The sequence below is a fragment of the Mirounga angustirostris genome, unplaced genomic scaffold, assembly GCF_029215605.1.
Source record: "Mirounga angustirostris isolate CCGP_5_RB_7025 unplaced genomic scaffold, mMirAng1.0.hap1 SCAF_1, whole genome shotgun sequence".
Classification (NCBI taxonomy): domain Eukaryota; kingdom Metazoa; phylum Chordata; class Mammalia; order Carnivora; family Phocidae; genus Mirounga; species Mirounga angustirostris.
The window spans coordinates 193,440,612-193,463,961 of NW_026991709.1; the positions used below are offsets into that span (position 1 = coordinate 193,440,612).

Consider the following 23,350-nt stretch of genomic DNA (forward strand, 5'->3'; position numbering starts at 1 on the left):
AAGAAAAAGAGGGAAATAAAACTAAAGCCATGTCATTTCCCCAAATTAAGCTACGGTGCTGATTATTCAACCTGCTCTCTGAATCCAGAGTATCAACAGATAATCTGTGAGCACATGTTTTGGGAATCACCACTCCCATGCAGGCAGTTTGGCAACTTCCCACAATGCTAGACCTGAGGTTCTTCTGTTCAGTGGCCACAAACACACATTTCCAAGACCCAATTCCTCCTTCTTGCACACCAGTGGTTTCCTAGTAGAGGAGGACTGTCTGGAGACATCTGGGGTTGTCAAAACTGGTGAGGGGAGGGAGCCAGAGATATTGGCTTCTAGTGGGTAGAGACCAGGGATGCTGCTAAACATCTTACAATGCAGGGGATAGCCCCCACAAAAAAGAATTATCCAGCCCACATGCCAATTGTGCCAAAGTTGAGAAACCCTTCTGTACATAAAGGTAAGACCATTAGAAGAATGTTCTGTTTTTAAAGTCAATTTTTCTTGCTTTATAGCACATTAACTGTTCCCTTTATTGGTGGTTAAGAAAGCATGCACAAGGATTTGTGCATTTGAAATAAAGCTGATATTCTAAGAACAACGAAAAGGCAGTCAGTTAATCCATAAAATAAGACTTAATAGCTTTCTCAATGGTACAGGCAAGAAACTGAAATTATAGGTATGTGGGAAAAGATGAACATTTACGAGACATGTCTATTTTTCAACATTGAGACTGTTAGGCTGTGGTTTAATGCCACTGTATTTGTGACTGCCATTAGAGCGTGCAATGTTTTGAAAAGCATTTTTCTAATCTGAAATGGAAATTACATTATCCATGTATTAAATACCAAATCTAGGAGTTACATCATTTTCAAGACTTACTTCTCATCATAGAGACTAACATTTATTGTGTATGAACTTGTCACCAGGCACTGTTTTAAGCCTTTTATTTGCATTATCCTACCAAATCAAAGCAACCCAATAGTACCCTTATTATCCTCATTTTATAGATGAAAAATAAAATGGAACCTAGAGGGTAAGTAATTATATAATGTCCCATGGATAATAAATTGTAGAGCTGGATTGCCTAACTTTAGAAGGTGCAAATTCAACCCAACTCACACAGCAAAGGCCACGAACACTAGGAAATTAGAGAGTAGACTTTTCTCTCTTTCTCTCTAGCGCTTATAACATTGGAAGTGCTAGAAGATGCAAAAATAACTAAACCAGACATCTTGGGGTCCCATTTGAACCTTTGCCTTTCCCATTCATTTAGCCCTGGGAAGAAGGCTCTCTCTTCATATGCACTAAGACCAGGGCTTCCTAGGGCCCTGCACCTGTAGATAGAGCCCAGCAAAGGGCAGAAGGGATAGACACAAGCCAACAAAATGCCTTGGATCTCAGAGACAACTCCAGAATAATTTGGAGAATGTCCATGAAGAGCAGACCCAACCTCTCCAACACTCATTTTTCAAGCAATTTTATCCCAAAAGGTCTCCCAATTTAAGGAAACAGGAATAGTACAAGCATGCTTTTCTGATTCTTTCATCCTAGTTATGGTTATGGTGACTACTATTCAAAAAGGAAGCTTGTGAGTGCCTCCAGTGCTTCTTAAGAGTTCAGAAAATATGTATCAAGAGGTGAGAAATTGAGCCTAAAATGAGGGTTCACTTCAAGTAAAGTCTTTTAAATATTAAACATTTTTTTCATACGATGGAAAAGAAACGGTAGAGACACGAACATTAAGGGAATGATAAATGCACATTTCCTTAGGAAAGCATTTGTGTTGAATCACAGCTTGTCATATGAAATGCACGGGGGGCCCTGAGAATTACAAATGTTTGATGAACTGTAAAATAAATACCAAGGTTCAGTCCTGCACAAACTGCTGGACTTGACAGGCCTCTGAAAGGAGAGCTACCCTTTCTCTCTCTCTTTCTGGAAGCTTCATATCAACCAAGCAGGAAACACCTCTTTTTGACTCACCCATTTAAGCACATGAGAAGGAAAATGAGAGACTAGGCCTTTGTGGTGATGTCCTCAGTTTAAGACTGTCCTCAAACTCTCCACAAAACATATATTTTCCTCAAGAAATAACTCATGAGAACAAAGAACCACTTTCCTATCTGAGCTTTGAAGGAACAGAAATTACAGCTTGCAGTGCCCTCAACAGGTTGGACCTCTGAGAATGAGCTTCAGAATAGAACACAGCATATTTAGATCAGATCATTAGCAGCCACAGATGCTACTGCTCGGGAGTCAGCTCCCCTGCCAACACATCATCCACCCAACAGTCACAGACGGTGTCCACGAGCCTGAGCTGGGAACCTGACCAGCCGGACACTTGGGGCCTCTGGCTGGAGTCTTGAGGCATGTGCCTTCCAGCCTTTGGCCAGATGCTTGTCTGTAAAAAGGGATGGTGGAGGGAGGGCTGGGAAATGTGCCAAATCTTGGATGGCCAATAGATTTTGTCTTGAGAGCCAAGTCTGACTGATTAGTAATGGCTGTCTGGAGGGCTGTGTTGAGAAGGATTCTGAAGTTATGTCTGAGTTTTGTTGGAAAGAATGTAAGAGCCAAATGGCAATGTCCTTTGTGGGCTAAAAACTCAGGAATGGCAAACCATATCCCTGGACACGATGATCTCTCAAGGTCTTCCTATACTTTTTCTTTGTAGTTCTGAGCACATCTATGATTTCTACATAACTTATTTGTTTAATGTCTCTCCCCTGCTAGGTCACAAGCACCATGAGGGCATGAGGATATTTACCTTGTATGTAAGTCTTTATGAAATTCTCTAAGCTGTGCCTGTAACTGGTGTTCACCTTGTTAAAGAAGGTACCTTGTTACTAGGGTATACCTAAGGCCGATGCTAGGGGAAAAGAATTGGGCTAACTGCCTTGAATCCACACCACCTCCACAAACACACCATGTTGATAACCCAAGATGACAGCTTTCAAGAGAAAAAGAAATCTGACAGTAGGATGGACATGAACCCTCGGATTCCCATATGCCTGACATGGACATCTATATATGTGCAGACTCTCTCACTGACCCATCGATGCACATAAAACCAGCCTGGGAACTTCCCATCATCATGTGGCCTAAGCTGAGGCAACATCTTTACAAAAACCACCTAGGCATTGTCAACCAGGTTCCACATCTCTGGATCTGTTTCTTCACTTACTATATAAGAGTCTGCATGGGCAGCTTCAGGTTCCTTCCAGGTTAACACCCCAAGTTGTACGATTCTCTATCCAACTGTGCACACCCTCCAGTCACTTTTTAAAAGGAAGGGTAAAGAAAGAAAAAAGTAGTGGTATGTTCTGGGGTCCCACATTCCTGAAAAAAAGCTGGGCACTGGATGCATCCATGAGATACCTGACATTTGAATGTGGAAAAACTGAGAAAGTGTCATTCGAAAGAGAATGGAGGAGAGGAAAGGCGATGAAGATGAATGATGACAGTAAAAACAGCACAAGCCACTCTTTAGTGGATACTCTCAATGGACCAGGTACTTGGTTAAGCGCTTTTTTATCTTGAGCAATGTTGGTCCTCACAGCGGACCTCCAGGTTAGACAGTAGTATCACCCAGTTTATAGATGAGGAAACAGATAATATTTAGAATAGCTAAGTATCTTGCCAAGGTCACTCAGGCAGGAAATGCTTGAGCTGAGGGTCAAAGTCAAGTCTCTCGGCAGCCCCACCTCTGCTTTATCCATCAGGCTCAAGGTGCTGCTCCTCATGCAGACCAAGGGCACTAGCACCAACCCAAGCTCCTGAAGGACTTCTCAGGCCATTCCATCTGGGCATCTCCCATACTGGAAAGGGGAATGAGAAATTCCAGCACCACCCATTATGGGAGAGTCTGGATGGAGACAGAAAATCCAGCTTACCACAGTTCTCAGTATGTGGTGCATGATGTCACCGTGTAGCATAAATATTTACCATGCCCTTTCCTGTCACAGACATTTACACTTACTCTCTCCTCATCCTAGGACTCTCCCTCATACCCCTCCCTGCTAGCCTAGCAAATGCCTACTTCTCTGGTCAGTTGTTATTGCCTCCCCTGTCTGACCTCTTGCATCATATGTCCTCATCACATGCCCTCATAATATCACATGCCTCCCATTCATGGTATAGTTACTACTACTTGCAGTAACTGCTATGCTGCCCTTCTTTTTTTGGTAACAGAAACCAAACTTTTAGCCAGAGGCAGCTAAATGACCCTGTTAGAGGTTGATATGGCTAAGTGGTTCAGCCATGGTCAATGAGATATCCATGGATGTGGCTTTTCCAGATAGTGTCCTTAAAAGGACTCCCTCCATCCTGCTGCCAGTAAGGTACCTGTGATGGCTGGTGCTCTAGCAGTCATTCTGGACTATGAGGTTATCTTGAGGATGGAAAACCACAGACTAGGATGGTGAGGACAGCAGTAATGACAGGCATTTATAACAGCCATGGCCAGCTATCCACCATTCTAATTGCTTCACCTATATTAATTTATTGAAAACTCACAGGAACGTTATTAGGTAAGTTCTATTATTACCCCAGTTTTGTAGATGATGGAACTACAAGGTCACATGGCCAGAAAGCAGCAAAGACAGGATTTGAGAAGGGAGACCAGTAGGAAGGGCAGTGAATAATCCAGATGAGAAATAATGGAGAACTGAATCAGGGTCCTGGTGGTGGAGGTGGTGGGCAGTGGTCTGACCTTAGATCTATTTCAGAGCAGACTTGATAGAGACTGATATGATAATACGGGAGGAGAGACATCAAGAGTGCATCCAAGGGTTTCGGTCCATGCAAATGCAAAAATGGAACAGCCATTTACTGAAAAGAGGAAGACAAAAGGAGGAGAGTATTTAAGGAAAGCTCTCCAGAGTTGAGTTGTGTCTACAATTGACAATTTTAGGATATCCCTTAGACTAGCAGGCAGAAGTCTAGGGTGGGCAACATGGTCACCATCAGTATGCCGACAAGGTCACTCAGGGAGCGCATGCAGATAGAAGAGAGCTTGTGTCAAGGACAGAACAGGAACATTCCACCAGATAGAGGTCTGGAAGCCAAAGGGAGCCAGTGAAAAGAGCAGTGAGGAGCCAGGGGGGAGGTGGGAGATCAGAGAGCGCTCTGAGTCCCTGAAGCTAAATAAAGGTGCTTCAAAGTGAGACAGTCCCTCCACCAAGGGAAGGGAGTGCTTTTGCTTTAACTTTCCTTAGTCACTTCATTTATATCTCAGAGTTCTGCACAGAGTCACAGGGAAACAGAGGGGACATCCATCCATCACTCTTGCTCAATGAAGTTCCGGAGTTGAATGGACTCCTTTTCAAAAATAAAACTCCAATTAAAGATCTATTGATCAAAACAACACATTTCACTATGAAATATGTAAAGACCAAATGGGAAACAAAGTATTTTCCTGCCAACTGTGTAAAACAAAACAAAACAAAAAGCCTGGCCTACATATGTTTATTCCATTTGTAAAACTGGCCCTTTGCCTCAGGCCTTATGAATGAGCGATAAATCCCTGCTTACTGAAAAGTTTCCTTGTGTTCGTTTATTTTTATTGTGCATGTTTGCATTTATAATCTTCCATTCTTCTTCATTAAGCAATGTGGATAAAGATCCCTATTCCTCTTATATATCAGAGGAAGTTCTGCTAATTGGCTCAAATTCCAAAACCTGTACACCAAGGACGGAAAGGCTCTGATGAGCTAAGATTTGGCGGTGCAGTTTCTGTCCCACATCCATCCACTTCTGCCATCCCATGCCAAGCCACAATTGTGGCTCTTCCATCCCCTCCCTTTGATTCATCCCCCCAGCCCCATCTCTATACTGCATCCAGAATAATCTAAACGTATAAACCTGGTACTTTGCCAGCCCTCACTTGCCTCAAAGGCTTTGTGTGGCTCTTTTCTCTGGTGGCCTAATGCTCTGTCCCCTGCCCATGCCAATTCCATAACACCCCCCACAAGCCTGGCCTCACCAATTCCTACCCATCTGTCAGATTGCAGCTCTGTGGTACCTCCTCTGACTGAGGTCCCTATCTCAACCAAGTGTCTTTCTATGACATCATCTTGTTTATTTCTGTCTTAGCATGTATCACCTTCTGTAATCTTCTTGTTTACTTTCTAATTATCTCTCCACATAAGAATTTAAGATTCATTCAGGGCCCACATCTATTGTATTCATTGTTTTACCACCACAGAGTATACCTGTACGGTACCTGGTCCTTGCTAATCATTCAGTACATATTTGTTGGAGGGACAGAGGAAGGAGAGAAGGAAGGAAGGAAGGAAGGAAGGAAGGAAGGAAGGAAGGAAGGAAGGAAGGAAGGGGAAGAGGAAAAAGGAGAGAAGGAAAGGAAGCAGAATGAAGGGATGAAGGAGATACTTAGAATATGGTAGGCCAGGTTTCAAATCCTACTTCTACCATTTACTAGCTGTGAGGACTTGGACGATAATGTATTATCTCAGAGCTCTGGATTTCTCATCTCTAAGACTGTAATAGTAACACTATTACAAGGGATTAATGTGAGGATTGCATGAGATAAATACCTGCTGAGAACCTACAACAGCCACCGATCTATAATAGTTGTCCTTTTTACCCCTTGACCTTGTAACCTCTGCAGTTTTCAGAGTTGGCCCCAATCTTATAGTGTATGAGAGATTATACTAATAACCCAAGTACCTCATGGTCCATAAATGAGCCCACGGACCTGGAATCATAATCTCCCTCAGTGGGTCATCACTTCTTCACAGTGGTTATGTGAAGAAGTAATAAAGCCTGGATAAGGTGTCTTAGGCAGTACGTAACTCTTACAATGGACGTGTGTCTCTTTGCTCTCAACATAAGTCCCTTCTTTTTGTAGTAGTTCCCATGCTTTGGGTAAGGCACTGTTCCAAGCTCCTTGATGTGGACAGTGCCAAGACCTAAGCCAACCAACTCATCACTCTCCCCTGGCCACAGCAAATGGCTCAGAGTGGACATGTGACCTAAACTAATCTAGTGAGGACTTTTATAGAAGTAATCAATAATTACATCCCTCTCCCCATTTCTATCCTCTTTCCTTTCCTCTCTCAACTAGAGTCTGAGGGGATGCACCTCTGGGAACAGTGCACCAAATGGGGCCTAAGAGTAAAGCCAATACTATGAAAGGTGGGAAGTTAGAGGGGCAGAACTCAGTGCCCATGGCATCATTTGAGCCCCATGTCCATCCACGGGACTTAGCTTCTAGTGGCTTCCAGCTTAGTAGGAGCCATGGGGACATCCTGAGAGAACTGAGTTCTCATTATTCCCATAGATACATGGAGCTGGTCATATCTAGTATACACCATGGCTGCTCACAACTAGATTTTACTTGTAAAAGTCAAGGGATTCATCAAAAATTCCTGTATTTTTGCTCAATTTCAAAAATACTCAGAAGTAATTTCCTCAAAAGCTTTCCAATGGCATATGTGAAATTTCCTCACAAAAACACAGGGCATCATATTTTGGTCTTTATGACAATGTTAGATGAGTCAGGAGACAAAAGGGTATCTCTTTGTATCATTGTCCTGTTCCTCCGAATCTCCTCCTCCCCTGGCTTTCAGTCAGTCTACTTCCTCTACTTCTTACACTTCTTACAGTCTTACTTTCTCTACTTCTCTTCCTCCTTAAATATGGGCACCCTGTTGCTCATTCTATAATCCCCTCAGTGAGGCCACCCCTCTGGGCTCCTGGCTTCAACTAACCCCTGCTCATGGTGATGATGAGAGGGGAGAGGGTGGGAAGGAGAACAGTGGTAGAAGTAGACAACCCTGCAGACTGGAAGACAGGAATAAAAACAGGGTCAATAAAAAAATAAATATAACTGATTTTTCTATTCAAGCCCCCATTGGAATTTTTGCTTCATATCCTAGAAGTCCTTTAAGCCCTATTAGAAAGACTCATGGGGAGAACGATTATCTCTGTACTCCAAATTTTCTTGCTTTTATCAGTTTGAGTGTTCTCTTATCTGACCACATACAATTTATTAGTGATTTCTCAGTATCTAGTTTGGGGTACAAACAGAACTTTAACTTATTTTTCCAGCAGTGTGTTTAAAAGCAAAAAAAAAATATATATATATATATATATATATATATGCATAAAAGACCTTTCTTTGTAACACACTTGCTTTTTTTAAAGACTTTATTTATTTATTTATTTATTTATTTATTTATTTTTATTTTTTTTAAAGATTTTATTTATTTATTTGAGAGAGAGAGAATGAGAGAGCACATGAGAGGGGGGAGGGTCAGAGGGAGAAGCAGACTCCCCGCCGAGCAGGGAGCCTGATGCAGGACTCGATCCCGGGACTCCAGGTTCATGACCTGAGCCGAAGGCAGTGGCTTAACCAACTGAGCCACCCAGGCGCCCAAGATTTTATTTATTTGAGAGCGAGAATGAGAGACAGCATGAGAGGGAGGAGGGTCAGAGGGAGAAGCAGCCTCCCTGCCAAGCAGGGAGCCCGATGCGGGACTCGATCCCGGGACTCCAGGATCATGACCTGAGCCGAAGGCAGTCGCCTAGCCAACTGAGCCACCCAGGTGCCCCAATACACTTGCTTTTTAAAGTGTTTCTTTAAAACAAAAATCATATCAGCAATGCATGTTCCTTGTAGAAAATCAGATGTCGAAGAGAGGGAAAAGGAGAATTTAAGACCACCTCTGACACTAGCATCCATTTTCCCCCCTAACATCCATTGTTGTCCTCAGTTAACATTATGTTAAATGACTACACAGTATTCCAGTATTTGAATATATGATAAATGACTTATGAGCTATCTAGGCTCTATTCTCCTTGTCACTAAAGTAAATGACTGCAATAAACATCCTTGTAGTGTACACATGTTTGTAATAAACATCTTTGTAGTAAAACTGTTGCACACACTCTCAGCTTTTCAAGAAGCTGAATTGTTAGTTAAAGGGCATTGCCTATTTCAGTCCATGTGCTTTCTAGAATGCTGTCCTAATTTACACTCTGAGCAGGATTCTCTTTTTCCAATGTTCACTTCACCACCCCAAGCCAGCACTATGTATTTTCATCTTAAAAAATCTTCCAGTAATTTTTAAAGGTTAGATTATATGGATGAACTTTTTCCATAGTTCAAATGACTTAGAGAGAGAGATGATATTCAACTTTAAAATCCCCAAATGGCCAAAGGGTTCACTCGGCTGTGGGTCTCCAGAGTGCACTGCATTGCTTATTGCAGACTAGCACCTCCAGGTTATTTAGTGGAAAAGAAGTGGATTGATAACTAAAGGTCATATTTTTCAAACTTAATTTTGGATCAAAAAAATCTGGTGGTTTTGTTGCAGCAGGAGAGCCCTGCCTAGATGAAAAGCAAGCCTGCATAAATTATTCACTTGATGGCAGACATTTTTGGGGACACTGGAAAATGTGGATTATTAATGGGCAGACCAGAACAATTCTCACATTACATATAGCTAAGGACTATCAGCTGGGGGAAAGCCCCAGACATTTTGCTTGTTATAATGTTCTAAAAATTCTCACAATAAGAAGTCATTTCTCATCAGGCTCGAACTCTGCATTGTATTGGAAAAATAAGTTTCCAATTAAAATTGTCATTCTTCAGCTTTATTTTGTGTGGTCATCTTGCTGAAAAATTATATGGAGTTCTGGCAATGTGGGAGAGCCCACAGTCCTGCCGGTTTCCTGTGAGAACATGGATTGGTAGAATCGAAGGGGAATTTGGCTAAGTCCAGATAAAACCACTACCATGATACATTTGTATTTCCTGTTTGAAAACCACATTGGTCCACATGGCAGTCCAGGGATCAGTGTAGATTAAGGAGGATCTGATAGGGAAGGAAGCTCTTTTCTGCAGGATTCATTTTGGAAATATCTGAACAGGATGCAAACCCACTCAGACCTTCTCCTGAACTCCCACCCTACCAGTGTCACTTTTCAACACTGTGACTGCTTCCAGTTGGATGCTCTAAGCTGCTGGTTTTAATTAAAACTTAATTTGCAAAAATGTTTCATAATTTATGCATGTCATATAATTCCTCTGAGACTATGAACTTGGAGCCAACTCAGGGCCTTATAAGGAGACATTGTACCGAGAAGGTTGGGGGAGAAAGGGATGTAGGAGGAGAAGTACCAACAGGGGTGCAACAGAGGAAGGTACTGATACTTTCTTTCAGCTTTCCATCACCTGGATCTGCAGACACCTGGGAGAGATATGGGCCTTGATGTCTGGAAGCAGAGAGCCCATCTGGCAGGTCACAGACTCAGAGAACCAGAAGGGTCAGCAGTGGCCAGAATGGTCCTCCAAGGAAGGTCTTACCAGGGGAGATGATGAGCCAAAGAACTTGAAACCCTCCAAAAGAGATGAATGGGTTCCCACTCTCCCCACAAAAGGAGACATTGAAAACCCACAGAGGAAAATTAATGAAAACTCAAGAGTTTGCAATGAAACCATTACTTCACTCAACAGATATCTTCTAAGAGAGTTTGCAGGCATCTGCCAAACTGTTGAACCACAAAGAAGTCTGTGTAGCAACTTAACTAGAAATATTAGGCCACTAAAAAAGATGACCAGAAAGACCCTCCCCTCAATACACATCCTTTGTTAATTATAAAGTGGAAGAATCCCCAGTCACCCTCTCTGTCTGCAGTGGAAAAAAATCTACATAGACAGAATTTGACACAGAAAAAATCAAAGGGGCCAGAAAAGAAAGTGCACATGTATTCTGCATACTCACAAAGGATGGGCCAGTGTCAGTGCCATAGTCTTTAGTGGTCAACCTGGTAAGTTATACATTTCACTGACGGATGATCTCTATCTTGATATCTGTAACTTAAAGGTCCTTCCACTTCCTGCTGCCCAGGAAAAACATTATAACCTATTACGTAAAAGCAAGAGACTATGTAGTTTATCTATCAATTTTGTGTCTCACAGAAGTGGACACATTAAATAAGCATTTGAGGATAAAGGTGTGAGCTGTGGGTGACAGATAATCCTCTGTTGATGTTCTCAATTAGGAGATCCTTCAGGGAACTTCCCACTCTGTGATTCTTGTCTATAATTCTAGTTTATGAGTTCTTTTCTATGAAAAATCTATGAATATTTCCTTCTCTTCCGTATTGTTTTCAACTTGGCCCATCAATGAATATATTTTATGTTCACCTGGAAAGAGGAAGAACTGGCAAAGCCATGAGTCAAATGATACTAATTCTCTTTGTGCATCTGAGCACTTTGCAAGTCAAGAGTGGATGCTATTTATTAACAATGAGAACTTGCACATGCTGAGTGCTCACTCTAAGCCAGGCCAGGAGTTAAGGCCTCTGAATACATCCTCATGAGAAATTCTCACACAACTCTAGGGGCCAGACATGGGGAAACTAAGACTGACTCCAAACCTTGTTTTTTGACCCAATGGGATAAACAAGTCACACAATCCAGTTAGTCTTTTTCTAAAAAAAGCTTAGAATAATCTATTAATGGATAATGAAGGGAATCCAACATAAAACGAAAATTTAAGTGGTCTGCTTGGCAGTAGAACAGAAGGGAGCTTTGCCCTTCACTCAAGCCTGCTGACACACTGACTACCACGCTACTTCAGGCTTGTTTTGGTCACGTCTAGAAAGGAGGGGGCCTATTAATATGCTAGAACTGCTGATCTCTCAAAATACATTTTGCTCCCCACACCCCCAAATCTGGTGTTTGGCAATCTTTAAGCACATTTTGCCAAACACATGTTCCTATAATTTTAAAGTCCATGTGTATTTACAGTGGAATTTTTCTCATGGTCTTCATTAGTTTATAATTAAATCATAAAACAGAGTAACTCTTATCCAATATATTTATTTCCTAGTGCTTTTTTTGTTGTTGTTATTACAGGATTTTCTTTCTCTTAGTTAAGAAAGTCAGATCTTACCAGTGACACTTAGGCCCAAATCTCAAAGAGGCTAATATACTTCTGAAGTTCACATTAAAACATATACTTCTGACTGAATCCAAATGCCAAAACCTGAGCTACAAAATGCTGTCATTTATATTGAATTCAGAAGTTAGGGAATGTGATCAAGGAACAAAAAAAGAAGCATAAATAGGGCTATCTTGCAATTAAACTGGCTTAGTATACTTTACGTTTAAATAAAAAATATTTCAATGTCATATCCAATAAATTGCCACTGTCTTAAAAAGTTAAAAAAAAAAGATGAACATTATTCTCTGTTAACAGTAATCTAAACCCAATATGTGTGTTAATATTGAATATGAATAAATAAATGAAACAATGTAATTAAATAATCTTGAAAATACAACAAACTAATCAACTAATCATCATCTTCTTTTATTTCTAAATTTCTACTGTGGTCACAATAGAATAACCAGTATTGGATTAGCCCTCTTGACACAAACAAGTAATTAAGTGGACAGAACACACACAAAAAAGTCCTTTTATATTGGTCAACAATCAACACAGACTTCACTTCCTAGAAGGCACAAAACTGAGATGAGACTCATGATACTCTGCCTGGAGGCAGTTACAAGACCCTAGAATAGGGAGATTGAGCCCATGCAAAGCCTAGTAGTTATGCTGAATTGAGGAGGAATTAATCAGAGTTTATAGAGGCTGAGGTGGCTGAAATTTTCAAAGTAGAGCACTGGAGAGAGAAAGCTATAGAGAGAAAGAGCTCCAGAAATTTAGAGAGAGGTCTTCTTGAGTCTTTGATGTAATACTAAAAATGAGTATGTATAGGGTGAGACTCTACAAGACTGGGCAAAGCACAATTACAGGGGTTGGGGTGGGGTGGGGAGGAGAACTTCAGTAAAGCTGTAAGCTAAAAAAATCCACTGGGCTCCAACTATGGCTGGGAATTTACAAGTTCCAACCAGTCAGAATAGAGTTCTCTTTTAAACACCTGGAACATTTGGTAGGAACCCCAGAAAGATTGTTCCTAGGATTACAACTAGACTAGCGTTAGACTGAAAGATACACCAAACCTGCCTAACCAAAGCTTAAAACCAAGCATTTAAAGGGCCAAGCTCATACATAAGTAAATTAACTGGCCACCAGAACAGAGCTCAACATTCTTTAAAGGAAGACAACAAAATCCAGACACTTACCACAATGCCCACAATCATGATGTCATTATGTCCAACACTTAATTAAAAAACTTACTAGATATAGAAACACGAAAATGTGATTCTTAAGAAGGAAAACAATCAATCAATAGAAATATACCCAGAAATGATGCAACTGGAAACCATGACTTTAAATTATTTATTAAAGATATAATCAAGGATTTAAAGGGAAACTTGAACATTATGAAGACAGGACTAAAAACTAAAAACAAATGCCAAAACCAAATAAAAATCAAAACCAAATAAAACCCATAAGGTTGAAAATCATAGTACTTAAGAAAAAAGGGGGTCACAGGATATACAGGATTGCCTTAACTGCAATTTAGACATTTCAGAAGGAAAAATCAGTGAACCTAAAGATATAGTAATGGAAGTAATTGAAATTGAAACAGAGAGAGAAAGAGAGAGAGGGAGGGAGAAAGGAAGTTTGAAAGAGAATTTTCCTTCTCTTAGTTAAGAAAGTCAGATCTTACAAGTGACACTTAGACAGTAGGAAAATATCGAACAGAAGAATATATGTGCAATTGAAATTCCAGAATTATGTGCAGTGGGGGAGGGACTGAAAAGAAATGAAAACATAGTGGCTACATATCTCAAATTTGATAAAATTTATAAACATGCCAATCCAAGAAGCTTAATAAAACCACCAGCAAGATAATCACACACCAAAAACCAATACCAAGGCACAGTATAATAAAACTGTTGAAAATCAATCAAAACAACAAAATCTTAAAAGCAACCAATAAAATAAAAGTACATATGTACAGTGCAAAAGTAAGAAGTATCAATGACTTCTCACCAGAAACAATGCAAGCCAGATGATAATAGAACTACTGGTTTAAAGTATTGTAATAAAAAAAAATGTACATTTGAAAATACCCTTCCAAAGAAGGTGAAATAAAACATTTCAGACAAAAAAAAAAAAATCTGAGAGAATTCACTGTCAGCAGAGTTGCACTTTAGAAAAGATTTAAAAAAAAAAAGTTCTTCAGGCTGAAGGAAAATGATTCCAGATGCAAGCTTGATTCTATATAAAAGAATAAATAGGACCAGAAATGGAAAATACGTGGATAAACATGAAATTTTTTCCTCACTTTTTAATTAACTATTTTAAGTGAAATAAAAACAATGTATTATGTGGGGTTTATAATATATGTAGGAGTAAAAAGTACAATAATAGTAGCACAGAGGATGGAAGGAGAGCATGGGAGTATACTGTTGTAAGTTGCTTCCATTATGAGAAAGGGAGATGTGAAAAGTTGAAGATACAAATTGTTACACTAGAGCAACCACTCGAAGGACACAACTAAGAGGTACAACTTAGCTAATAGGCCAATAGTGGAGATAAAGTGGTTAGGGGCACCAACCTCCTGTGCAATCAGAAATCCATATATAACTTTTGTTTGTTTTTTTTTTTAAAGATTTTATTTATTTGACAGAGAGACACAGCGAGAGAGGGAACACAAGCAGGGGGAGTGGGAGAGGGAGAAGCAGTCTTCCTGCGGAGCAGAGATCCCGATGCAGGGCTCGATCCCAGGACCTTAGGATCATGACCTGAGCCGAAGGCAGACACTTAATGACTGAGCCACCCAGGCACCCCATATATAACTTTTGACTACCCAGAAACTTAAATACAAATTGCCTACTGTTGACTAGAAGCCCTAACAATAACATAAAGAGTTGACTAACACATATTGTGTATGTTGTATGTATTATATTCTGTATTCTTACAACAAAGCAAGTTAGAGAAAAGAAAATGTTAGTAAGAAAATCATAAGGAAGGGAAAATACATTTATAGTACTGTACTGTATTTATTGGAAAAAAATCTGCATATAAGTGGACCTGTGCAGTTTAAACCCATGTTGTTCAAGAGCTAAGTATGTGCATATATATGTGTATGTGTATATAATATTTATGTGTACATATATACACACAAATACATATAATACATAACTTTTTAATGAAAATATGGTAGAGTTAAATAAAAAGAAAAATAAGAAAACAGATTAGATAGCTATTTCTAATAATAGGGTAGACTTAAAACCAAACAATAGAGATAATTTTTTTTAAGATTTTTATTTATTTATTTGACAGAGAGAGAAAGATAGCGAGAGTGGGAACACAAGCAGGGGGAGTGGCAGAGGGAGGAGCAGGCCTCCCACCGAGCAGGGAGCCCGATGTGGGGCTCGATCCCAGGACCCTGGGATCATGACCTGAGCCGAAGGCAGACACTTAACAACTGAGCCACCCAGGTGCCCAGGAAACAAAATTATTGAATAATAGGATATATTCTCTAAACACAAGAGAATCAAGTTAGAAATCAGTAACAATAATATATCTAGTAAAATCTGGAGGTATTTGGAAAATAACACACTTCTAAATAACCAATGTATCACAAAATCCCCTCATCACAAGCAACATTAGAAAATATTTTGAACTGAATAAAAATGAAAATGCAACTATCAAAAATTGTGATATGTGGCTAAAGTAGTTCTTAGAAAGAAACATGTAGCTTCAAAAGTTTATAATAGAAAAGGAGAAAAGTGTAATATCAATAGTCAAAGCTGTACCTTAAGAAAAAAAGACCAAATTAATCACAATATAATCAGAAGAAAATTTTAAAAAAACTAAAAATAAGAGCAACATACAATGCAACAGGAAATGAACAAACTAAAGAGTAAAACGGGTGAAACCAAAAGCTGCTTCTTTGAAAATACCCCCCCCAAGTTGAAAATGTAGAGCTAGACTGATAATAAATTGTCAATATCAGGAATGAAAGAGGGGATAGCACCATAGATCCTAAATACATTAAAGGGATAAGAGAATATTATGAACATCCTTATGCTCATAAATTCAACAACTTAGATGAAATAGACAAGTTCCTTAAAAAACAAATTAGCAAAATTAATATAAGAAGTATAAAACTTAAAAAGTCTTAGTTCTGTAAAAGAAAATGAATTTGGAATTAAAAACTTCCCCACAAAGAAAGGTCTGGGGTCAAATGGTTTCATTAGTGAATGCTAACAATATTCAAGGAAAAATAGAGCAATCCTACACAAACTTTTTCATAAGATAAAGAAGGAAATACTTCTCAAATCATTTTTTATATGGTTATCACCAAAACTTGACAAACTACAAAAATAAAAACCACCACCACCACCACCACCAAACTACAGACTGATATCCTTTGTGAACACAGAAGTAAAGATCCAGCAACATACAAAAAGAAAAAAAAAAATCTTGACCAACAGTGTTTATTACAGGAAGGCAAAGTTATTATGACATTCTCATAATTGATATCAATCAGTATAATCTGTCATATGGAAGACTGCATTTTCCAAAGTGGGCCATAACTGTATCTCCCATGCCACACTTACTTAGAGCATAATGTTGACACTCCTCCTATAAAGTCTATGTCCCCACCCCTTTGTGATTGCCTCAATAGAGAGTATGGGGAAAATGGAACCATGTGACTTCCAGGGACAGATTAGAAACATATCATGCACTTCTGCCTTGCTCCGGAAACCCAGCTATCATGTTGTGAGGAAGCTCAAACCAGCCCATGCAAGGCAACTGCATGAAAAGACAATGTAGGTGGGTCCAGTACAGGTATCCTGCAGCCAGTTCACGTGAGGTCCTGGCCAACAGCCAGTATAAACCACCTGACATGTGACTAAAGATACTTCTGGGCGATCCAGTCCCTAGGCACTGAGCTACCCTTACAGTTGAGTCTTCATAGTGAGGACCCCAGATGTTGTGGAGTAGAGGGAAGTCAGCCTTGATGTTCCGTGTCCAGATTCCTGCCACAGCATTTGTGAACACATCAAAGTGGTTGTTTCACATCATTATGTTTGAGGGTGTGGTGTAAGCAACAGTGGTACCCGAAGGTAAAATCATAATCCCTGTTTTACGAAAGAGGAACCCGCACCTCATGAGAGGGACCAGAACAAGCTAGTGTGTGTGGTGAGTGGCAAAGCTGGGCTATCAACCCAACTTTCTCTGCAAAGGCACTGCATGAGCTGATCTAGACAAAAGGCGTCCTGAGTGTGGTACCAGGCCACATACCAGGGTTCTAGGCACAGGGCTACCAGAGCTTCTGGTGCCATCTTCACAAAATGATGATCTGTCCCCAGTACCTCTGCTTCTCTCAGGAAGACATTTGAGGTCAGGGTTTGGTATGTATGGGTCACATAGCCAAAACCATCTTGCTATGAAACCTTTCGCAAAGATAGCTCCCCAATGTCTACATTTGCAAAGCTCAAGTAGCTCAATCAGCCATGAATTCTGGGCATTTATACAAGAGTTGGTTGAAACACGAGCTTACGGAACTCTTGCCAAACAGCTGCAAAGAGTACAGGAAGTAGAGGAATAAAACCTGTACAGCCTTGGCTCCCACTGCCCTGCAGCACAGGACATAGGAGGGGGTGAGCCAGCAAATATTTATGATAACAGGACAGATATAATTGACTCATTTCCTTCCTAGAAAGATGACTGCACTAAGAATGGTTAAGAGCGGTTGGCATTTTCTATCTTCCATTTTCTTCTCCTCTGTTCCTGCCCATCCCCACCAGTCCTTTTCCCCTTTGTACAAACATTGGTTTATTCCCCACAGAGATCCAAGTCCGCTATCACCTGACTTGAACAAAATCTCCACAGATGCAGAAGAAAGTAGCACAGACTGCTAGATCTAGAAGGGAGCTAGATAGAACAGCTGCTTTTTGCCTGAATAAAAACTCTCCCTTCTTTCAGTAATAGCACTTTGATTTGCCTAGGAGACAAAAACCATCCCCTATTCTCAGGTCTTGTGGCGGGATTGGGGCTGACTCCACCCTCCCCACCGCCCCAATCCAAGGGTAGACATGTGACTCACACCTGGGCCAATCAGAACACTCCATCCCACTGTGAATGGTTCAGGCAGAGATAAGCATGGGCTTGAAGCCCTGAGAGTCAGCCCCGGGGCCTTAGCTAGAACCACAAAGAGAGAGACTTCTTTCTTCTGGGGACAAGGGACTCCAGCAGTAGGATGCAAACCTGGAGCTGTCGGTGACTGTCTTGACCTCAGAAGGGGATATCTCACCTGAGAATAAAGCCACACAGAGGAAAACAGAGCCCAGAGATGGTGAGAGGCAGATTTCTAACAGCAGTTGGGCACATAGATCCAGTCATGCCTGAAGAGATTACACACCAACACTTCAGTTTTATGTTCGAATAGATTCTCCTTAATCATATAAGTCTGGCTGAGCTGGATTTCTGTCACAGCCAAAGAGACCTGATTCACTGAGACAGCATATCATCAACTATCTATACCAGTGGTTCATGAACTCAGGTGTGAGGAGCCCCCAAAATTCCGTGAACCAGAGACACCGATCAACAGGGGCTTTTGACCCTAATTTAGTCAGAGCTGCTCTTTATTTTACAGGTGATAGCTGTTATGATTTCATTTCAATAAAAGAGTTTTGCTAATCAAGAAGGAAAAAAAAAAAAAGACAGCTATTCAATTCAACATTTTAGAGGTCCAGAAGACCCAAAGGGCTTTGACAAAGCAAGTCTGGGATGGACACAGATCTGTGGCTTCCAGGCACTTCACCCCAACATGTATGTAGGAGGGACCTGTGGCATTGGTTACTTGCACACCCTTGAGTGCAGTACTCCATACCCGCCATGCTCTGGGCAGACAACCCAGGCGGCATGCTTCTCAGAGTGTATCATGGATCCCCACAGACTTTCAGGGAACTAACCAAGTCATATCCTGAAATCATGGTAGGCTTCATGGGAAGAACCTTTTTAACTACAGAGAAGGATGTCACCTACGAAAGCACCAAGCAGGTGCAATGGTTTTGTATTTTTAAAGAGCACAGTATGGGAGAGCTTTAACCATCTTTTTTGCCTTGTGCCGGGCTTGGGAGGAAGTCCTGCATGTTTCCCAGGGAACAAGCTTATTTCTGTACCCACTGCCTTTCAGAGTAAAGGGCAGAACTTCTTTTCCATATTCTAAAATAGCGGTTTGGTTTTTGAAAAGGCTTTTGGAATCTATCATCTTGAAAATTTTAAAAATAAATAAAAAGCAAAATCTGGTCACTTTTGAGACAAGTTAATTAAGTCCCATCTGTCTCTATGGGCTGCCCTCTATTTTGAAGTGAAAAAAAAAAAAAAAAAAAAAAAAGAGAGAGAGAATCCAAACTGGCAATAATGTCCTTTTAATTGAATAAACCAACAGTTTTCTCATTCTAATGAGCATAAACTGCTTACAGAAAAGATTTTATTTAAATTACCCAGAGTGATTACTTTAAATGCACAGTTTGGTTAAAAGCTACAGTCATAAATAATTAATTTTTCTTTTTAAAAGAATTATGCAAATGTAAGCCATGAGGCTAAAAATGGAAAGTGTCTAATCACATGTGAATTGAACTTGGATTTCTCTTCCTTGCTACTTCATCACCATGTTTCTATCTTCCCACCTGCTCTGAATAGACAATGCCTGTCCTCACTCACCATGGTCTCGGTGGTTCGTACACCCTCTGCCAATTCTTGATATTCTTATTAAACACTGAGCGAGACCAAGAAATGGGTGAGGACAGCTTCCTGTCATGCCCCCAATCCTGCCATGTGCAAATGAACATTAGCCAATTCTTGGTGATGGAGGGCATAAAGAATCAAGTGACCCGGACATGGTTCCCGAGCATCTATCCTGTGCAGGCATGCTGCTGAGTAATAGAGCTCAGAGGAATAAACTCCTCTTTGACGAACTCCATAGACTAAAAGTTAAGTAAAGACTAAATACAGGATAAAGACTACACAGTAAAATCTTCCAGTGCCCAGAGGCAGTGACCGGGGGAAACACCACAGAGGCTAGGACCTAGGAGGCTTCAGGCGAGGGTTTTCAGGTCAGACAGCCCGAGATTGCACAATCTCTTTTCACCTTGTCTGGCACTGCCTAGCAAAACACACCCCTGAGCATGGCCAAGAAAGGGAAGCCCCTTCTAGGTGATGCTCTGTGGCCACAGGACTGCAGGCCACACAGCGCAGTGTCAGCTCTCCGTGGCAGTGAGAGATGGTGACAGGGTCTGTAGGTACAAGTGTAGAGACTGAGATGCTTTTCTAGCTGCTGGAGTCCTTGTGCACAGGGAGGAAGGTGCCAGGGGCTTCTAAAATTTGAAGATAGAGTGGATTCTGGAGATCAGGAAAAGATGGCAAAGCAGAATTGGGAATGGCATAATCTGGCAAAAGGCATTTCTAGCCTCTCACAGATTATTCCCTTAGTTTCACTTGGCCATCAGCTACTTTTAAAATGTTGAAATGCATACCTTTAGGTGATGCATGCATGTTCTAGGTCACTACCGTGCCCCAACCCCAATCACTCTTTTTTTTTATATCCAGAGTCCTCCACGCTTGCTTCACCAGCTGGGCCCCTCCAAACATTTACATTGCGCCCCTGGATGATAAATAACACGCGGATGTTACGTCGTTGGCTTGCAGTAGCAGCCCTGCTTTGGCTGCCACAAAACCAGCTGGTGAGGGGAGGAGGCAGGTCCCTAAGGGAGGACGCTCCATCGGCTATCCCTACAATATCCCAGCGGCACAGAATCTATCTTCATCCCTTTCGTATACGATGAAACTAGGAGCACAGAAGGAAGGGTTAAGCCAACAGTCCCAGATGACATATCTAAGTGGCATGGGGCATTCGAAGCCAGGCCCACTGGCTCCGGGGTTGCATCCTTGACCAGCATGAGACACCCCTGCCACCTCCGTAAGTGGCACAAATACCTTATTAGGAAGGAAAGAGCACCCATTCCTCATATAAAAGAAGTTGGACTCTTTCTCCAAAAACTCCATATTGTAATTTTTTTTTGAGAACATAGTGGGGGTTGTCAAAAGACAGAAGGACAGGCGCTAATGCATGGCACAGCCTGTGTGCCTTCGCTCGCTCAGCCTCACGGAAGTCGCAAACCCCAGCTCCATTCACATTAGATCTGACTCCGATTGGCCTCGCTGAATGTGACCATAATCCACTTTTGGTTTAGAGGAGCTTTAGGGAAAGCTCTAACAGCTCATATAGCTAGAACTAAATAGCAATTTAATGAGTAATGAGTAAATGAATCAGAGGCACAGATTAAACTTCCATCCAGATAACCATAGGTTTCTCCATTAAGAGGGGAAGAAAGCATGCTTGGCAAAACAGTGTGACTTTGGCCATGGCCACGTGGATTTTTGCAGCCTGCTCAACGAATACGGCAGTGCACACAGGTCTGGGAGAACCGGGGCCTTGGATGTGCTCGCAAACTTCCTTCAGGACCAAGCATAGGATAACTTTGCAGTGTCAGGAGTCTCCCCGTGGTGGTCATAAAGGAATTCCAATATCACACTGCTCTCTACATACAGAGCAACTCAAGGGTGTTCAGGCTCAAGGCTAGTGTCTTAATGCTCAATTAACTCACTGGTTTTCTCTTAAAACATACGCATTCTACCTGAGAAAGGACAATCATTTTTTGTTTTTTCTTTAAGCAAAGACCTCTAATGGATATTTGGGAAAGTTATTCTGTCTTTCAGTGCCTCTGTTTCACCATTTGCAAACAGAGGTAACAGTAGCTTCTATCTTTTAAGACTGTTGCGTATTTATACCGAATTATAGATTTAATTTTATATTTAAATACAGTATTAATGTTACATTAGTTAGAGAAAATCTGACACAGAGTTATGTGTCCAGCTTTTTGAAGTGTGCCTGGTCAATAGTAAGTATCCAATAAATGTGGATGCAATTATTACCCTTATTTTGTGTTACTCAATCAGTATTGCATGGACCTAGGCAATGGTATTGTTCTTCACTCCACAAAGCTTATTCAGTGTCTTCTACATAGTAGATACTGAGAATTGATGGAGAAACCTTTTAGCACTAAATATCTGGAAATACTTACTGGGAGTAAATTCGGTGCACTGAGTCATCACTGCAATGGCTATTGTAATGTGAATATTTTTAATATCCATAGTATCATCACATTAATTTTTTTTAAAGATTTTATTTATTTATTTGAGAGAGAGGATGAGAGGAGAGAGAGAGCACATGAGAGGGGGGAGGGTCAGAGGGAGAAGCAGGCTCCCTGCCGAGCAGGGAGCCCGATGCGGGACTCGATCCAGGGACTCCAGGATCATGACCTGAGCCGAAAGCAGTCACTTAACCAACTGAGCCACCCAGGCGCCCTCATCACATTAATTTTGTATTACATATTATAATTTATATAGCATCTGGCCCTACCAAGTAGGGAAACTGAGGTCCAGAAAAGGGAAGTGATTTATATTGAGCACATGACCAAGGAGGGACAGAGCAGAGATTCGATCTCAGGCTTCAGTAACTCAGTGATTCTTTCCCCAACGTCCCTTAGTTGTCAAGGCTGCAGCAATTCCTGCGGGGGGGGGGGGGGGTGACAGCACAGTGTTGAGAGGGACAAAGGTCAGTTCCTCAGTATCCCCACACTCCCCGTTCCTTCTCATTTGGGGAATTTCAAAAGTGAGTTTTTGAGACACCACTGACTGGTTCCCCCAATGGATACTAAGAGTAAGGCAGTTGGTACAGAGACATCAGGAGTCTCAAGGGCACTAGCTGTCTGGGCACCATGACAGATATTCCCCCACACTTGGACACTGAGTACTTGAGGAGGTGCAACCTTCCTGGACAATCCGGGAAGGAATATCCAGGTAAAGCCCATATGGAGAATCAGCCAACCATAGTCACCTCAACAGATTGAGAAGCGGTGGACAATGATTCACTATGTCAAGCAGCAGCTTTCCTTAAGATCATAAAAGCCCAACCCTGATACAAAAATAAAAGGATTCTCAAAGCCCTTCTGACCCACAGCTATGTCATGATTGACACATGAGATCAGACAGTTAAAGGATTACAGAAAATACGGAGTCAGAGAATACAACAGAGTTCCCATTAATAAGGAAGTCCACAGCAACTGCAGTAACAGTTTGGGGACAGAGTGGTCTACAGTGGTTGCCATCGGAAGCCCACAGTAAAGAGAAGGGAATTGCTAAATAAAGGGAAGACTATCAACATCTACCTTCCAGTTTCATAGGTAGAAATCAATTGTGCTTCTGGCCCAAATTTTTAAGAGAAAAGGAAAGATTCATGGTGATTTAGAGCTCTTAAAAATATCCTAATGGTGCCCTAAGTTAATTAATAATAGGGGCTTGAAAGATTTTTTGAAGCAATGGATTTGAGCTGA

General features: G+C 41.1%; 1 protein-coding gene across 1 annotated transcript in view; it reads right to left on the reverse strand.

The window, feature by feature from the left end:
• CACNA2D3 (calcium voltage-gated channel auxiliary subunit alpha2delta 3) overlaps nucleotides 1-23,350 on the reverse strand; it is an 858,477-nt gene that overhangs the window by 244,787 nt on the left and 590,340 nt on the right. The window lies entirely within an intron of this gene.